The sequence below is a fragment of the Anarrhichthys ocellatus genome, unplaced genomic scaffold (genome assembly GCF_004355925.1).
Source record: "Anarrhichthys ocellatus isolate YVR2014 unplaced genomic scaffold, GSC_Weel_1.0 scaffold2, whole genome shotgun sequence".
Lineage (NCBI taxonomy): Eukaryota > Metazoa > Chordata > Actinopteri > Perciformes > Anarhichadidae > Anarrhichthys > Anarrhichthys ocellatus.
This window is the reverse complement of record NW_022280032.1, coordinates 5700952-5718759: the sequence shown is the minus strand read 5'-3', so window position 1 is coordinate 5718759 and position 17808 is coordinate 5700952. Positions and strand designations below refer to the sequence as shown.

General features: G+C 42.0%; 1 protein-coding gene across 2 annotated transcripts in view; it reads left to right on the top strand.

The window, feature by feature from the left end:
* Positions 1–2557: 2557 nt before the first annotated feature.
* Positions 2558–17808, top strand: part of shisal1b (shisa like 1b) — a 36094-nt gene continuing 20843 nt past the window's right edge. For both annotated transcript variants that reach the window (XM_031863177.1, XM_031863169.1), the window contains exon 1: positions 2558–2839. The gene's annotated coding sequence lies outside the window, so the exon portion shown is untranslated. The remainder of the gene's footprint in view (positions 2840–17808) is intronic.

The window sequence follows — 17808 nt, the reverse complement described above, 5'->3', positions numbered from 1 at the left end:
ATCTATAAGAAGGTAGAGATATGATGAGGTGACGCAAAGCCGCTTGCATTATAAATGAGCCGAGCTGTGTGGAAGACGATTCAAATCAAGTCCTCAGTGGACCTCAGCACGGCCACTGAGGGACTCTGTGTTGTCTCTTGTTCACAGAGGGAGCACACACCTAGAGGTGAAACTCACACCTTTGTCCAGCTGCTGCAAAACATGACCATCTATTTACAGTAAGGACAGTCAAGTGTACGTGGCGTCTGATATACAGTCGTCAGAGGCATTGTCTTGTGACTAAGTGCCGTCAGCGAACAATCCACGCAGCCAGCTTCCCCTGCTTTGCATTCATTTATCATGACCTCGTTTCCCGAGTACATTTCAAGCCACTCAATATTTCATAAGAGTTGTAAGAGAAATGTGTAATATTTACTTTCTGGCACTCCGGGTGAGCGTTCCATATAAAAACAGCAATCCTGGCAAGAATTTCATCACAGCTCTTTTTCTGTGACCAATAAAATCATCTTTTGTGGTTTTGTGATGGATTCCAGTTTATTTCCCCGCATTTATAGTTTTTGGTTCACATGTAGCGCAAATGCAATATGATATACTGAAAATTGATTTCAGCCAGCTTTTCACTTGCTAAGTGTTTCTATATGCACTGAATGTTGGTCACAAAGAACGGCACTAAGGATGGCCCTGAAGCGATTGTGCTGGATCGGAAATGACTATGAGTATTTCCTGCAAACACTCACTCAAGTCCACATGCAGACACACAAACACACTGGTTGTATCGCGGCTGTGCACACTTCCTCCTGGTTGATCATCACACAGCCTTCCTCAGGCCGCCCTGTCGACCCACTCTCCCTGTGACAGAAGCTGGCCCTAATCGGAGCTCCCTCTTCCTGCTGCATGTGGCGGAGCATCACCCGCCAGCCGCGACGGCACAATACCCACAGTGCACCACGGGAGCACCTCTTGCTCGCCCCGGTCCGCGGGCGAACGTGCAGCACCAATACACCCCGGCCATATGTTCGTACCTTTCGCTCCGAAGATATTCTCTATCACTTCATCTGTGGTGTGAACTTTGCCTGTGGTGTGCGTGTGTGTGTGATTCATGACATTTTGACACTTCATCAACATAATTGAGGATGCTGTCAGTTTGGCCCCTGAATCACCTTTTAGGGATGCATGTGACCAGATTAATCTGCCACTTCACGTGCATATTGACCCAAGTATGCGACGTACCTCAGGGAGGCGCTTAGGCTCTCCGGCTGTCATGCAACATCAGGAATCGGCAGAGCAGAAAAGAAAGGCAGAGCCTCACAGTTACAGCATGTCCCATACACACTTCCAGACCGTCACCAGTGTCAATATTGGTTTATCTTTACGCTTGTAAATGTTACAAAACCAACCGTTCCAACTAGTTTGCTGTTCGGATAGTGACGTAAAGCTGGGAGGTGGCCATAAAGTGCTTCAATTCCCATAGTGGCCTGGAGCAAGCCAATCTTCTCACTTAACCAGTCCTGTCAATAAAATGTTTGCATGCAAATGCAATGGTGCTACACATACTGATGATTTTATTCATCAATCAATCTATTTTATTTCAATGAATTAGTCTATAGATCGACAGAAAATGGTGGAAAAAAAAATGCAGATTCACAGCTGAGTGATTCACAGTGATTTTGTCACCTTGGACTACAGTTTGGTGACCTTGGTGATTTGGTCTTTTGTTAGCTTTGTCTCTGCAATTGCATTGATGGTAATGGATGTTATTACTAATAATATTCTATTTATATTCTATTTCATATTTACTTCCATTGTCGCTACCGCTATCACAAGGTGGTGGTTTACAATGTTTACTGAGGTAATAAATCAAGTGAGAAGTAGGGTAATTTCTATACAATTGGACTTCTTTTTGCAACCGGAGTCGTCGCCCCCTGCTGGCCATTAGAGAGAATGCAAGTTTAAGGCTCTTCTGCATTGGCTTCACTTTTCAGAACTGGGAAGTTGCCGTCTGGTGCTGCATGCATGCAGTTTTTAAAAAATCTGTTTCCAGTGTGCACAAGTACAAACCATGCGGTTTTCTCTTGCTTTTGACACAATGTCGCTTCCGTTTGTCTGTTTACATCTTTGCACAGCGTGAATCCAAAATAAAATTGCAACACATTCCTCGTTGGAACAGCCTCTGGGCAGACAATGCTGGTGAGAGAAGAGATTAGATTAACTCTCACAAGGATGCTAATACATGAGGGGGAGGAACAGAGTTCTTTTAAATGCATTAAAATGCAGGGAGTATATCACTCATGAGGGAAGAGGAGCGGAGAACGAACAGGAAGTCTTTTCCCTCAAGAGGAAACAATGTGTCGTTACTGTAAAAGCAACTGACCTTGTGGCTTCTGTCGGGAAAAAATGCATGCAGAGGAGACAGACAGGGAGATAATCATGAGCTCATACAGCAGAGAGGCTCTCCCTCCAGTGCATACACACAAGCTCTCTCTTCCTCCCTCCCTCTCTCACTCTCTCTCCCTCACTCGCCCACTTACTCAGTATCATTTCATCTGTCTCTCTCACACTCTCTCAGTCGCTGTGCTCTGACGGATGGGGATACACTGCCAGGGAGGACTTAGGGGCGAGAAGAGAAGTGTTTATTTTCTTCTCTGGCATGTTTTCTTTCTCTTCCGCCTGGCTTCCCTCATGAGCTGTTAATTCCTTGCCCCGGTCCTGAGGATGAGGAGGTTCTATTTGTGAGGAAGGTCGCAACAAAGGAAGAGGAAACGAGGAGCAACAGGGTGGTAAATTCTGCGAGCGGGAGTGAGCGAGAAGACCTTTTCTTTTTCTCCAGGCTCCAGCAAAGGTTAGTGAGGAAAGCTGCTTATCGTTAAAGCAAACACTGCGTGCTGTTATTGTTTCATTCTCTGCTCTTTACTTTGTTATCTCAAACAAGACATTTGCTATTCAAAGCCTTTCATTATGCTTTCCATCCCTTAGAGTCTACTAGGGCTTAAATCAAATGTCCTCATAGAGCAGTTTCCTAAATTGAAACAGTTTATCAAAATTAAAAGTCCCTCAGTTACGTTTCTTTTCATACAGTAAGTCAACCAGTTCGGCTACTGAAGTTTCACTCTAGGTCAACACGACTGCGTGATTTCCCAAAGGTATGTGCGCCGTGGTTCCCAGGTGGAGCCTCTCCTTTGGTGAGGTAGCAGCGAGCGAGTGGCAGGAAAAGGCGAGGACAGCTCGCTCTCATCAGTCGTCACTTTACACGGGAGGCAATTAAGTGGGATTGGCAGCCGACGCTGCCGGTAACTTGGAAACAGGCGTGTGGGAGACGCATGGTGGCACATGATGGGATTTAGAGGGATAGGGGAGCAGAGGAGGAAGGAGATTCCCTTTGTTCATTCACACAAAAGCCTCTGTGAAAAACGCCGCTCTCGCCTGCAGTGTCTGTGTGAGAACAGGCCCAGGGGCAGCGGTTGTGAGCTCTCATGATTTTGCATGACAGCAAACACTGTTGCGAGTGTGTGTGCTGCAAGCGCATGTGCATAGAAAGTGTGTTAATGTGCTATGTGTGCAGCTGTGTGTGTGTGTGTTCATGCGTGCACACGCGGATAATACGTCTCTTGGGTGTGTGTGTGTGTGTGTGTATTGGAGGAAGTGAGTCTCTTAGGTGAGCCCTCGTGTATAATTACCACAAGTGGAGGAAATTATTCATGCTGTAAACTAGTCAGACAACAGGAGAATAAGACAAAAAGTAATTAAAAAAATAAATAAAACATGGCCCATATAGTGATTTCATACGGTGATGAACCATTGTGTAATTTCTGTAATGAATGGAAGAGCAGTTGTGTACGCGATGAATGAGCTCCCTAAGGACTCTGCTTTTGTTCGGCTGTATTTATTTACAGTGTGTGAGCGAGAAGATTCTCCTTGAAACCAATAAAATCCTCTTCTGTTCACCGTTTTTCCACAAAGCCTATACTCAGACATTTTTCAGCTCGGTTAAGATAAGTATGCCTGGAGACACTGAGGTTGGCCTCTGGCTCCTGTGAACAAAGGCATCTGGCAGGCTGATGAACGGTTGAGTTTGTTAAAGATTCACCCTTGGGTGGGGGGGAGAAGTGGAGGCGATTGGATTAAAATGTATTAAAGACAAAAAATTAAAAAAAGTATTGTGTTCTCTTTGTAAACACAGGTGGAGGAACGTAAGGCAATTATTCTAAACTGTGTGTTTTGACACAAAAGGAGAGATATTGCATAAGCCTAAGCCTTAGTGTCCATTCATTTCAGTGACAGTAAAATGTTGGTCTATATTCAACATCCTGTGTATATGCAAAAAAAAAACTAAAGTGAAGAGATGCTTTCAAAAAGGATCATTCAGCACCAGATTAGTGCGATGACAGAGCTCGCTTTGTGTTTAGTCTGGACTTTGTTTTTGTGAATCTCAGTCAACTATAGCAGGACAGTGGGCTCAGCCATCAGTCATCAGTAAAGGCCCGTTTCCTGTGTCACCGGCGCACGCATACACACTCACACACACACACACACACACACACGCACACAATACTGCCACAAAGGGGAGTTAGTGAGTCCATCAGTGGCTCGCTGACTTTTCCTACTAGGAGGAGTCATTCTCATTGTTTCATTGTCTACCCCGTGAACACATTGACTTGAACGTACAGTATATACACTCTCATTTCCCCCCAGGCATATCATGCACCAATACACATGCACAAAGGCAGAATAACACACACACACACACACACACACACACACACACACACACACTCTCTCTCTCTCTCTCTCTCTCTCTCACACCAGGGGAGGCAGAGCAGGGAGAGACGTCGTGACCGGTGGCTTGGCAGAAGCCCTCAAGGTGAAAAATTAGGAGTGAGGAGCATTTCAAATTCAGAACAGATGATCAAACCGTGTCGGAGCAGCAGAGTAGCTGGCCGCACCAGATGCAGACAATCTTTTGGCAGAGGAAGACTTTTTGGTGCGTCAATCTGAAAATATAAAAGTCGTAAGCGAGGAGCTGAAATTAATACAACCGTGGTATCGTCATCTCACTGGTGGTGGTTCTTATCACGGTTCAGATGTGGCAAAAAAAAAAAGAAGCTCTCAGCAATACAGAGCGGCATTTTCTGTCACTGTACACACATCACAATCCAGCCATGAATCTAGACGTATCGGAGTGCAGACAGAGTAGGTTATTTAGGAGAGAGCACCAACTGAAACTATATTTGAGAGTATAGTGTCCCCAGTTTATCACACACAAACAGAAGTCAATGTTTGACCGGATATTGAACATTTTCTCAGCCAGGTAACTGTATATTCCCAAATATCTCCAATGTAAAAGAGTTATATTACCTACCATCCTACTAACTATGAACCATTAGGAAGAACTGAAAACTACTGTAACCTACTACTGGAACTCATGTGCAGCCACAACAGTTTCAATAAGCATTTCATAATCTATTATTTTCAACTCCTGATGACTCATTTTCTTTTTTCCTTCCACCCTCTGAAATCTGAAACAGATACATATTCTGAATTTGCAAAAAAACACAGAGGGACAGAAACTGAGTGTTTAACCTCTGCTATACCATTTAATGGCCACAAGGAGTGGACAAGCTAACCATGAGTGAATAAACAATTAAGGCCACATGAGCCGAGCTGAACGGAGCGCCGCCACGTGTGCAGGCCGCAAAGAATTGCAAAAAACATAGCACTCTTTGTCCACCACCCTTGTATGAAAGGAGCCCAGAAAGGAGCCCAGATTGCATGTGTGAAAAGCCCCTGAAGACTTATAAATATTTCTTCTAGTGTTCATTGTAGGCTTTCTGGAGTTTTATCCTTAAATTGGGATTTTAAAATAGCAAACAAACAAAAAAATCTGCTAAAAAACTAAAAGTGAAACAAGGAAATACATCTGTTGGCACATCTGAACAGACCAAAGGCTTTTATCTGACGGTGCACTGGATTCTCTCATTCCCTTCTCAACAAAAATCATATTGAACAGTTTCCAGCCGAGAGCATAACTGATTAATAACACCAACAGCAGCCATATAATTACATTCTCCAACCCCAAATAAACAGCACGTAGTCACTCCGTGCGCACAGAAGTGTCGTGCTTTCTGATCTGCGTCTCTATGACTTCTGTCTCTCCCCAGGGTTCAAACCGAGTTCCCCAGCCCTGGGCTTGGCTCTGTGTGTGTGTGTGTGTGTGTGTGTGTGTGTACAGTATGTGTGTCTTTAATTTGTGTTGATTTCTGTTCATGTGCTTGTTAGAAAGAAATAGAAAGAGGAAGAGTATGTGTGTACAGTATTCATGTGCAGCTGTGTGTGGGTGAGAATATAAATGTGTGTGCCTTTAGTGATGTGTATGTGAGAGAGCGAGAGAGGCTGACAGAGGCAGGTTTCTTGACGAAACGTTGAGTTTCCTTTGATGGCGGATTCTCCTCCGTATCAGATTCCACCAAACAGATGATAATCTAGCAGAGGCCTGTGGAGCGAATAACACACAAACACACACACACACACACACACACACACACACTGTCCCTACTCATCAGCTGTAAGCTCTTGCTCTCCCTCCATGTGGCCGCGGTGTACTTTAATGCTGTAGCCATTAGACGCCAGAGGCAGAAAGTCAGCTAGCACTTGGTGCCATCATACTGTCGATGCTAATATCAGAAGCCCGCTCTTGTGCAACACTTGTGCAACAGCCACACAAGTCCAAACTCTCTGCTTGTTTGTCGCTGATAAAACAGCCCATTACATGTTTTTCACTCAATCTAAATGTCAATATGTGTGTACATTGCTTTGAGATTTGTTGCTGTGTTATTTATGGGGGGGGGGGGGGGGGGGGCTGTGTTTTTTTTTATATCAGCGTCAGAAAGGCATTTTCCTCCTTGTGTGCAGTTACTGAAATGAGAGGCTGAAGGAATAATCAAATAACGAACAAGCTGTTGAAATTCAGAAACAGGTTCACCCAGTAGCTGCTTTGAATATTAACGCACAGTTTGCTCTCGGTGTGTGTGGGTGTGTGTGGGTGTGGGTCAACATTTAAGGGAAGACAAATGACATCGATTCAGGCTCCTTGGAGGCTTTTGTAGTATTGACCCAGCTGAAACTATTCAATCACACATGAATAATTATTGATAAGAGGAAAATGTAGTACTTGGGGAAATCAGAAGTTGGGGCCATTTGGCATAGCATTTATGCTAATTGTTCATTACAATGCATTAATTTAAATAATAAGCCCCATCTGTATATTGTTCTCTTTTCAATGTAATCAGTTCTTAAAAACCTTAATTTAGGGAGGAAGGACTTTTCTCAAGGGTGACATTAGAAAAGAGAAAACCCTGAGAGAATAACCACATTATTGACATGTTGGTATTTAAATCTTTATGCATGAACCCACTCTATGTCAATACTCATTATTTGGTGTCTGACCTGTGATCAGAGGCGTCCTCTTTGCCCTGTGTTTACCCTCCAATTGATCAGTGTTATATGTGACTACAATGATGTTGATCACCTTCACAGATCTCACATGACTGTAGCAAGAAAGATGCTGCTGGTGGTGACACTATACTACTATACTAGAAATGAATCCCAACCTGCTCTGACTTGTGAACTATATTCAGAGTTTAATGTCAGTTCACGGCAAATAGAGCAGCTCTCAGTGGAGAAATACACAAATACCCATTATGTTAAAATAAGTGGAGTTAACTTTACGATAAGAGAAGCTCTGTGTCTTTATACAAAGTATATATATATATATCTTCTATAATGTATGTGCAGCATGTTACAGATCTGTGTAAACACTTTGTACAAAACTGGTTATTTCAATTGAGAGCAGTAAACAAAGCTCTCTCAAAATACTTAAAATTCAGACTATTGTGGCAAATGAGCGACAAGTTGTTTTTGTCACAATTTCAGCTATTTTGCCTGCACACACACGCACGCACACACACAGATTTAGATGTAATATGTGTTACAACTCCTCATTTAGAGCATCTTACCAGAAGGTATCATGTGCTTAAACTCACTCAGTTATACATCTACATCAGTGTGTGTGTGTGTGTGTGTGTGTGTGTGTGTGTGCACCCTCAAGGGACATAGAACAACATTCCTAGCTATACTGTATATAACATAATTCCAGTCCTTTTAGTAAAATCACAAAACAGAAGAATCACTTGAATAAGCTTTACGCCTCCACATCCAAAATACCAGATTAACTGGTCTCAACAACAGCCATATAAATCCGTATGTCTGACGGACCTCGCTTACTGAGGTGTTGTAGGAAGAAAGCAGATGCAATTGACAGCAGAGGTGCACGTGGAGTGGACGAAGGGTTAAACGTCGGTGTCGGACACTGGCTGTTGATTACAGAGCCTGGAGGTGCAGCAGAGCCTCTGTCACTCTGTCACAGCCGTGCAACGTAGAGAAAAAGCTTTTATCACCAGATAAAAGGAGCATGTCGAGGTAACAGCTTTAATGCATCTACAGCGCCAACAAGAAGTGGCAAGTGAGACGACTGAAGGAACAGCTGGACACGCAACCTCTGGACGAGCAAATAAAGATGCTTGCTTTATTCTTGTAATGACTTGATTTTAAGCGATAAGAAATATCGTTATTATGGTGGCAAACTGTTTTCCTGCATGGATCGACAATGAAAAATGCTTATGAGTTCAATTTTGATCTTTGGGAAGAGTATATATATATAATAAAATAACCAAATAGCCTAATATTCATTCTTTTTCAGCTCAGTTTTTGGTCTTCTCCTGAGAAAAATATGTTTTTTTCAACATTTCTTTAAAAAAAAAAAAAAAAAATCCATCTTCCTCTAAAACCGTCTGACAGACTACCATGGTATAAATACAGATTGGGCCTCAGACATTAGTAGTCACGGGCTTCGTCCTCCCCCCTCAAAACAATGCATTATGGCGTTTTTCTCATCGTTAAAACAGAAGACACAGTGATGCTGCCGTTGGTACGAGGCAGGAGAAGCATTAATGTGGATAAAAGCTGTGTGTGTCTGTGGGAGATTGGGCTTTCGTCTTTAAGTCAGGTACCACGGAGACTGCTGCTTCACATACTGTAGTCGAATCCTCATTAGGGGGTGTAAACTCAACTGCTAAGTGTGTGTGTGTGTGGGTGTGTCTATATTGCAGCACCAAACATATATGTGCTCACCATACTGACAGAGATAATGTTATTTAAAGACTCACTATAATCCGTGAGTCATTATGGGCTCAAATGACTGTAATTGTTTTGATTCACCATGTAATATATTGGCTGACTGTAATCCCTCTCTCCAATAATGACTAATAATTTAGGTAGACAGTAATCCCGTCCACATATTATCAGTGAATAACAGCAGGTAACCCTGCTATTGTTCAATTTGATAATAAAAAAAATGGCATTCCAGGGACATAAATCAGCTCAATTGGACCTTTTTAGTGGATTCTTCAGAGCATTTAGCACAAATGTATAATATGAGCCAAGTTGAACTCACTAGCCTTCAGAGAGCATTTCAGAACATAATAGGAAGGTAATATTCACAGGAGATCTTCCAAAATTATGCAAACTTGAGTTCACTCTCCACAGGTCAAAATAAGGACAGCCTCATTAATGAGGTGCCGTCCCACTACGACAGCCAGTCAACCAACACTTCCAGTAACGATTGCTGGAACGGCCCACAAACGGTTCCTTGCATTTCAAGGTTTTTCTAAACAGGCCATGTATACAGGCTGCCAAAACACCCTGAGCGTTTTGGATGAGGAGCAGTGTGGAGTATTATCCACTCTCGTCTGAGGTATTCTTGGCGGTGCAGTGTGACCGCTACCCTAGGTGACCTCTTGGACCCCAAGGTGTAAGAGAGCTCTCCAGGGCTCCACAGGACATCTGTCACAGCTATTTCTAGGCTATACAGTAAGACGCATGGGGTCCGGTCTGGGGTGTTAAACCTCTTAAGGCAGACTGTTGTTCAGGAGGGTTATCTGAGGGTGAACTCACACCCATACTCTGCGTTCACTGTGCCACTTTTGGATCCGACACACTCGTGAATGTCACCGTGGATTAGTATTTCTATTGATATCGTCAGGGAGTGTCGGTCGACATGGGCAACAGGGTACACTTAAAGGAACAGGGTCATCTAGTGACATATGTAGTAATAGGTTACATCTTGTAGGTACATATAGTTAGTCATGTCAATTGTGTGACCGTATACCAAACACTAACTACACCTCACATCAGTGGTTTTACTATTTAAGGCTTGTTGGTTTATTAGTATTAAATATCGTGAGATAACTGCTGGATCAGAACATTATATTGCCTCACACCCATGGTGGTCTGTGTAACCTAGAATATTAACACAGATTCACAAACTGCTGTCTTTCAGCTACAGTTTTGTCATGCATTGCTGTCCCATGTCATGATTTTCCCTTTCTTCATTTTCTGAGTTCCCAGCAGGCTATTAATCCGCGGGTAGAAGCTATTTTAAATCCAGGGTCAGGCGAAGAATGACACGGAACGTTTCCAAGAGAAACTAACTGAGCCCAGAGTCGGGTGTTAAAGCAAATCCAAACAAACAATGCCGGCTTGTGTCTGGGAGATAATGTCCCTTCTGTCTGCATCACAGACACCAAGAATCGCAAGAATGTGTCTCCCAAAACCCCGGAGCCAAATCGAGTCCAGTTCTTCTCCATGAGTCACAGATCCACTTCCAAAGAAAACTGAATTTGAGTGCCAAAGCGCCGATGCGTTGACAAACGAGGTCTCTGCGCAGCCCGCAGGCAGCTCCATCAAGGATGGAGCTTGCGTGTTGGGAGCTGCGGTGGAACAATTCCTGGGAGGCTTCCTGCAGCCTTAAAAGTGACTTAACCAACGACAGCTACTGCGTCTCAGTGACATTTAGCAGTCAAACTGAACAACGCCAATCCTCAAAGTCCTTTGATCAAAGCAAATCTAGTAGACATGCTGCTCAGGGACAGCAAACTCGAATCAAAGTAGGGCTGCAACTGAAGTGTCAAGTTGTTGTCGATTAATTTTCTTTCAACTAATCGATTTATCAGCTAATAATTTCAGTGCTAGTCAAAAGAGACAGAAGCTCAGCACTCTGGCTACTTTTTCTGTTGTCTAATAACAGGTTTTATCCTTTGATACATCATCTTAAATATCCAGTGTTACATGTAGCATCAAGTGAGCTAGAATTCATTTATGAATGCAGACCTTTGTAGATCTGCATTATCCTAAATGGGGCTCCCAAAATGTTCATCCCCCAACTGACTTTGAGACCTTGATTGTATAATGAATTCAACTTATTAGACTCCAGTAGATGTCTCATTAGCCATCTTTCCCTCACTGCATGCGTACATTTACTTCTCTCCTATCAGCTGCTGGATGGTGCTAGTCACTGGGTTGTTCTGACGTGTTGTAATTACCCCTTTCACTCTTTCTATATGTGGTTTAAACTTGAGGAAATGCATCGGGTTTCTTTTCCCATCACCTCTGTAGTTTTGATACCAGTTGCTCATTCAAGCTGAAATGAGGCTGGAGTAGTGGAGCTGAAGCTGTTGGAGGGTTATTTCCAGATGGATGCTGATATTACAGACACGCCAACTAAAAGTCTTACTACAGTAGATTGTCCCAAACAATGAGGCTGTGCTGCCATTTCTACCAGGTATTATGGAAGCTGCATGTCAAATGAACTTTATCGGAAGTTTTATTCTGGTCAGATTTGGGGAGATTCAGACAAATACCTGTATTACTTTCAAATCTTCCTTTGTGATCCAAATTAAAGATGAATTGAGGGTGTGAGACAACATGAAGCAGGAGGCCAAATGGTTTCCATCAACATGACAGCAATCAGCAGGTAGAAACTCAGCGAGCCAGAGGCAGATAGGTTTGATTACAGCTCTACTCTCATCTTCAGCTTGTGTTAAGCTAACAAACCATTACCAAGTCAAAAACAGAAACAGACCACCCATGCAGGAAGGTAGCCGCACTGCTCAATAGCCGAGTCCCGTATGTTGCCTTCTTGGCCAAACTCTCCACAACAAGCTCTATGGCAACCCTGCTGTGCTTTTCTCCCTTTTAGATTGATCGTATTCATTTCCTGTACGCCACATTGTGGCTGCTAATTACCAGACGTTACGTTCCTCGTCACATCTTCTGTGACGTAAACGTCTCCCAAACAACATCAAGCCACCAGACCAAAACACGTTGCTGCCTCGGGGCTTTATTTAGACCATTTGATCTGGAATATTTATTCAGGCGGATGATTATATAAACCAAAGAAGAACCTCTGTTCATCAGTCATATTGATCTGTAGCGCTGCAGCTCTTAGGTCTCAGTGATACGGCGCAAATGAATGAGCAGTTGTGAACCTGACAGTGCTTCATCAGTTCCATGGAAAGATAACTGGGCTGGGCCTGTTTGGAGCAAATTGATTAAAAAAAAAAGTGTAGTACATCTCAGATGAATCAATTAGTATTTATCTTGTTGCTTTTATCTTTCTAATAAATAATGGAAAACAAGATATGACTCGGCCTGTCCTTTTATATTCATTCACCATTTACGAAAAAAAAAAAAGCTTTCAGGTCAATAAAACTAAATAAAAAGTTCATGGTATTGCATTTCCTTCTTACAGACTGCCTGTATTACTTACAATAAATCTATTTTAAATCATGCATCATGAAGCCCAGCATTACATTTGCTCAGAGCTGGCACAGAACACGTAACACATGTTCTTTACAACAAGGTATAAACTGTGAACAGCGACTCTTACATAATATTCCCCAGATAGTTACAGTAAGTTAGATTGCTTTTGACTTACAGTCAACTTCTTTGGTGAACTCTTATCAGTTCCAGCTGTAGAAAAAGATTTTCCTGTCAAGAGTTGGTCAATGGTTGTGTAAGGAAAAACATTTTGCAGGTTATGTTAAAGGTTTAGTTTTTCCACAAGTGTGCATGGTTTATGTTTGAATATTTGTTGTGAGGATAGACTGGTGTAAAGGACAATACAAACCGTATTAAGTCGATAAGGTCTAGGACAGTGATCATTTTGGTGTTTTTAGCTCTACGTTACAAAAATCCCTGACCTCATATTACCTTTTATAAAAATGATCCCAATGAGTTCAACCATTCAAATTTGTGAAAAGAGACCTCAGGTATCAGGTCAGCTCTCCTAGATATGGGCATATACCCTGAGTTTAAGTATCTTGAGCGCATCAGCCAGTGCATCAGCCGGTGCATCAGCCAGTGCTTGCTGAAATATGTTTCAGACCCAGCTGTGCGGAGCAGGAAAGGTATATACAATGACTGGGAAGGTCTTAAAATGTATATTTATATATTTCAAACAGTTTGACATTATATTTATGTTGCGATGAAGCCATTGGCGGCACTTACTGTACATCCCATTTACCAGCCATCCAGTCCGCTGCCTCAGGCCGCCGCTCTTAACTCATAGACAATTGCGCTGCACACAATTCCCGTCTCTGTGCCAGCGACGATCATTAGATCCTGGCTCTAAATCTCCCGACTTGGAGTCATGTCCTAATGGAGCGCTGTGGGGCCTCTGAATGAAGCTCTAATGTCATCAAATGTGAATGAAACCCAATTTATTATGATGACAGTCAAAGGGAGCATCAATTAGGAGGGGGCTCGTTGCAGCAGAATACTGATCTGTATTTGGATGCGAGCCCATCAGAAGACCCAGATATGAGTTGCAGTCACTTAGCTAATGCAGACTCATTCCCCCGCGTGAAGTGAGAGTCTCATCTCTGAGCTGTACTTCACTCCGGATGCTCACAAACTTGTGTGATTTAGGGCGATTGTCAACGCACTCTAACACAGATTAAAACCCGACGTACCCACAGAGAGTGTATTTGTGCGCTCTGAGGCAAACACAAACCTAATAAAAGAGGCACAGAGTGTGCATAAATTACCACCTACTATCATCCACTGGCAAAAAAAAAAAAAGGTTCTGGAAATACTGACAAGCCTAAATGTTTCACCTAAAAATAAAGTTGAGATGTCGAGAAAGAGAGAGAAATTGTAATGTCGAGTTTGTGCCTTTACAAACTTGAAAGCCTCTCAGATAAAAGATACAGCAGGGCTAACAAATATAAATAATGATTTTTAGAAAGCATAATATAGTGTCACAGACTTTGAAGTTATTGTTAGAACAAAAAAAAAGTTCTATTCATGAAATGGGTTGCTGCATATCACTGTAATCTCTAAATAGTCCAAAATCTTCCACTGCACTTTCCCTCATCAAACCTCTGACAGATTCGGGTCTCCTGCTGTGCTGTGATGAAAAGTGTGCCGTTACTCCGCTGCAGTAATTGGTCACTTATAATATTTCCTTCTTCTCTCGGCAACAACGTTGAGTACCATGTAGACAAATAAAAAAGCTCTTTGTGCTTTTGGTTACCCCATAGGTGTGTGTTAATCTTTTATACATTTCCTCTTATACAGTAACAGCCTTTAGATTCACTCTGAGAGCGCCAACACTGGGTTGTCATGGTCTTTATGTATATTTTAGTTTGATCTCAGACATAAACAGCGAGTGGCTCCATCTGTGTTGCACGCCCTGCTCAGCTGAGCAGCATGTTCTCTTTTCAGTCCCAGGGAGCTATGCACTGTGTACTATACGTTGTGTATTTACAGTACATGTTCTGCTTCGCTACCATCAGGCTCATTACTATGCACTGTGTACTCTGTTGTGTATTTACAGTACATGTACTGCTTCGCTACCATCAGGCTCATTACACAAACCCTTCACATTCACTTCTTTCTTTGCAAACAAGCCTCGCGTCGTGATGAAGTGAACCTTGCCCTTTTACAGCACAGGTAGCGATGTGACAATGATGTGATGCCGTTGTAAAAGACAACAGCAGCAGAGAGGAATCAGTTCGCTGGGGGACTTGATGGGATGGGAATCCCTCGTTGTGCTGCACAGTCGTCTGGCAGTAGCTCTCACTCGAAGTATAAAGAGAGGAAAGAAACATAAAAAGATGCCACTCTAACAAGCCTCCTGGGACCCTTAGCTGCCGGGCTTTCTGAACAGAGAACAGCTTGTCTGATCAAAATGTTTTAAAAGACTCCAGCAGAAACAGGCTGCTGTGTGCTCCACCTGTACACATATTCTGCCCATACGGTCCATAGCAACGGCTTTGTGCATTGGTTTGGTGACGTGCAGCCATCAGCCCGTGCTGTTTGGATTACATAATAAACATGGCAACAAGTAGGAGCTGGAACAGGTAGAGCGACAGTAACTAACACAGCAACTGACAGGGAAGGGGATTCTCCCAAAGTGTTTAAGCAACTTTAGTTTCCTCCACAGAGGATAAAATTGAACAGGCACATATTTTTTTCAGTAATGCTTGACTTCACAACATATTTATACCTAGAGGCTGCATTGTGTGTGTATATATATATATATATATATTAATATTCTCTTAAGGGTGTAGTTCAGGCAGTCTGTAAAGGGAGTGCAGGTCCTTACAGGTTCAAATTAGATTTCATCTTATCTGGTCATATAGGATCCTGTTGTTTTGCTTCAGGCTCTCAGGTCTGTGTGTCAGTATGTGCAATACTCAAGCGGATCTAAGCGGACAAGTAATCAGATTTGATCATGTGATGATTCAAAATCTTTTCACGGCTGTTTGTTAACTGGTGTTGCACCCTAAGGTCTACAGTAATTATTCTCCAGCCTACTCAGGTCAGTCTCTAATTTGGAAGTCTGCGTCACCCAATGTTTTCCGAAACTGACGAGCGGTCAGCCAAGCCTGTTTCCTGCATGGATCAGCCAGGTGTGCTAAGGTGTGAAAGCTGTGAAAATAGTTAAGTGCTTCTTCTTTCTCTACATTCTTCACAGCCTGACATGAAGTTCACCGATCAATTATGTATTGGCAGCTTTAAAGGCTGTGTTCTTTCAAAGAGAGACGTTCCTACACCATTTTTGAACTTCTCATATATGAGAACCTGGACTCATCAATGTTTGATATTTTTTTCAAATCGATAAATCGTTGCAGCTCTACTTTCAAAGATAAGATTGCAGCCAAAATCCGGATCAAGTTCTGAACGACAGTCGAACAAACACTTCGCATATCCCATTACTGCGGCAAGGAATGTGGCTCCCTGTGTGCGACCTGTAGATGCTCTGTAGCTCGTTGCTGATCTCTTGCACCACTCACTACTTCAACTTCATTATTTCCGCCTCGCTAACTTCTAAAAAAGTGTGACTTTGCATTTCTGACCTGGTAAATAAAGATTGTGTGTTCACGTAAAGCAGTGAAGCCTCAAAACGAAATACTTTCCACCGAGATGTTGCAAAAAGCTCTAGAAAAAAGACGGTCATGATGCAACGTTAAACTGGATGTGATCCACCATTACATTCTTTTTCATCACAAGAAGAAGTAGAACATTGATGCTGTTTTACACTCATAGTTGTTGTTGTTGCTTCTTATATGTGGTTTATATTCTGCTGTCAGCTTCTCAATTATTCAGGACTTGAGTTTTCCATGTAGCTTCTACTGAGAAGAACTTTCTTGCACAAGCTTGCAGCTAAAGCCGTCGACGGTCTTGGGGTCATTTTCAAAGGTATATTCTGGTACTTTACTTGAAAAGTAATGTATAAACGGGGGGTGTAGATTTTATGGTTTGAGGAGCAAATTACATTTTTTACAAACCATTTTAACATATTACTCTGTATAAAACTTGTGTAGATAGCTAGCTTTGCCGACTTTAATTTCAGCCACCCTTAAATTGAGACCGACCATCCAATATCATCCATGTTTCCAGCTCATGCTGGGTTCCTCTGTCAAATGTGGCTGCCACTGGATCAGGGCTTTAAAGTCACATTGAAGCACAAATTGGTTTCTCGCATTACCTTTGTAAAACCACTGCTAAATGCAAATGGTTCATTGACATAGTTTGTAATAAATTACCATAAAGATCACCTTTAACTTATTCATGAGCCATTTATGTGCAATTTCCTCAGGTACTTTTAAAGGAATAAATTAGCCAAAGAACAGGAGGAACAAGCATGGCTAAGCACAATGTGTGGCCACCCCATTAATCTTATTTAGCATCAGTGGACGGATGACACGAGTTTGAATGGTAACTGTACAGTGACAGAAGAAGAAGAGTTCATGAACTTCCACGACGCACTGTTTAAGTAAACTGCTCTTCAGCAGTTCTGCAATCAAAACTCTGTAAACTGTGCTGAAGGAGCAAGTTCCCTGTAACTCATTAAATATTTGATAAAAACATTACTTCGTCAAAGAACACCATCATTTAGTGCACTTGTGGCAGTTTTCTTAACGGCAAAGCAAAGTTATATAATCAAATATCTGCTGGCTGGTGTTTTTTTTATTATTTTTTTAAAATCTCATTTCCTAATAGGAGAAATTGATAAATTAGAAAGATTTCCATTAAACATTCATAAGATATATATATTTATTAGTTTTGGAGTGCTGATATAATGCATTAGTGAACATGCATGTTGTGACAGGGAACTGTAGTCAAAAGGAAAATTAGTGCATATTTAGTGGTGCAACTATTTACAATGTTTAATTTTATGGGTCTGGAGTTTCCAGAATTTGAACCAGTAATGTATTTATTATTGGAAACTTAACTCCTTATGTTGATTTGCAAGCTTGTTTGAAGGCAGATTCATATTTTTTGCATATTCCATTTCCCTATAATTATTGCCAAATGACATACACATAAATTACAGACATACACACATATATATACATATATATACATATATATATATATATATATATATACACATATATATACATATAC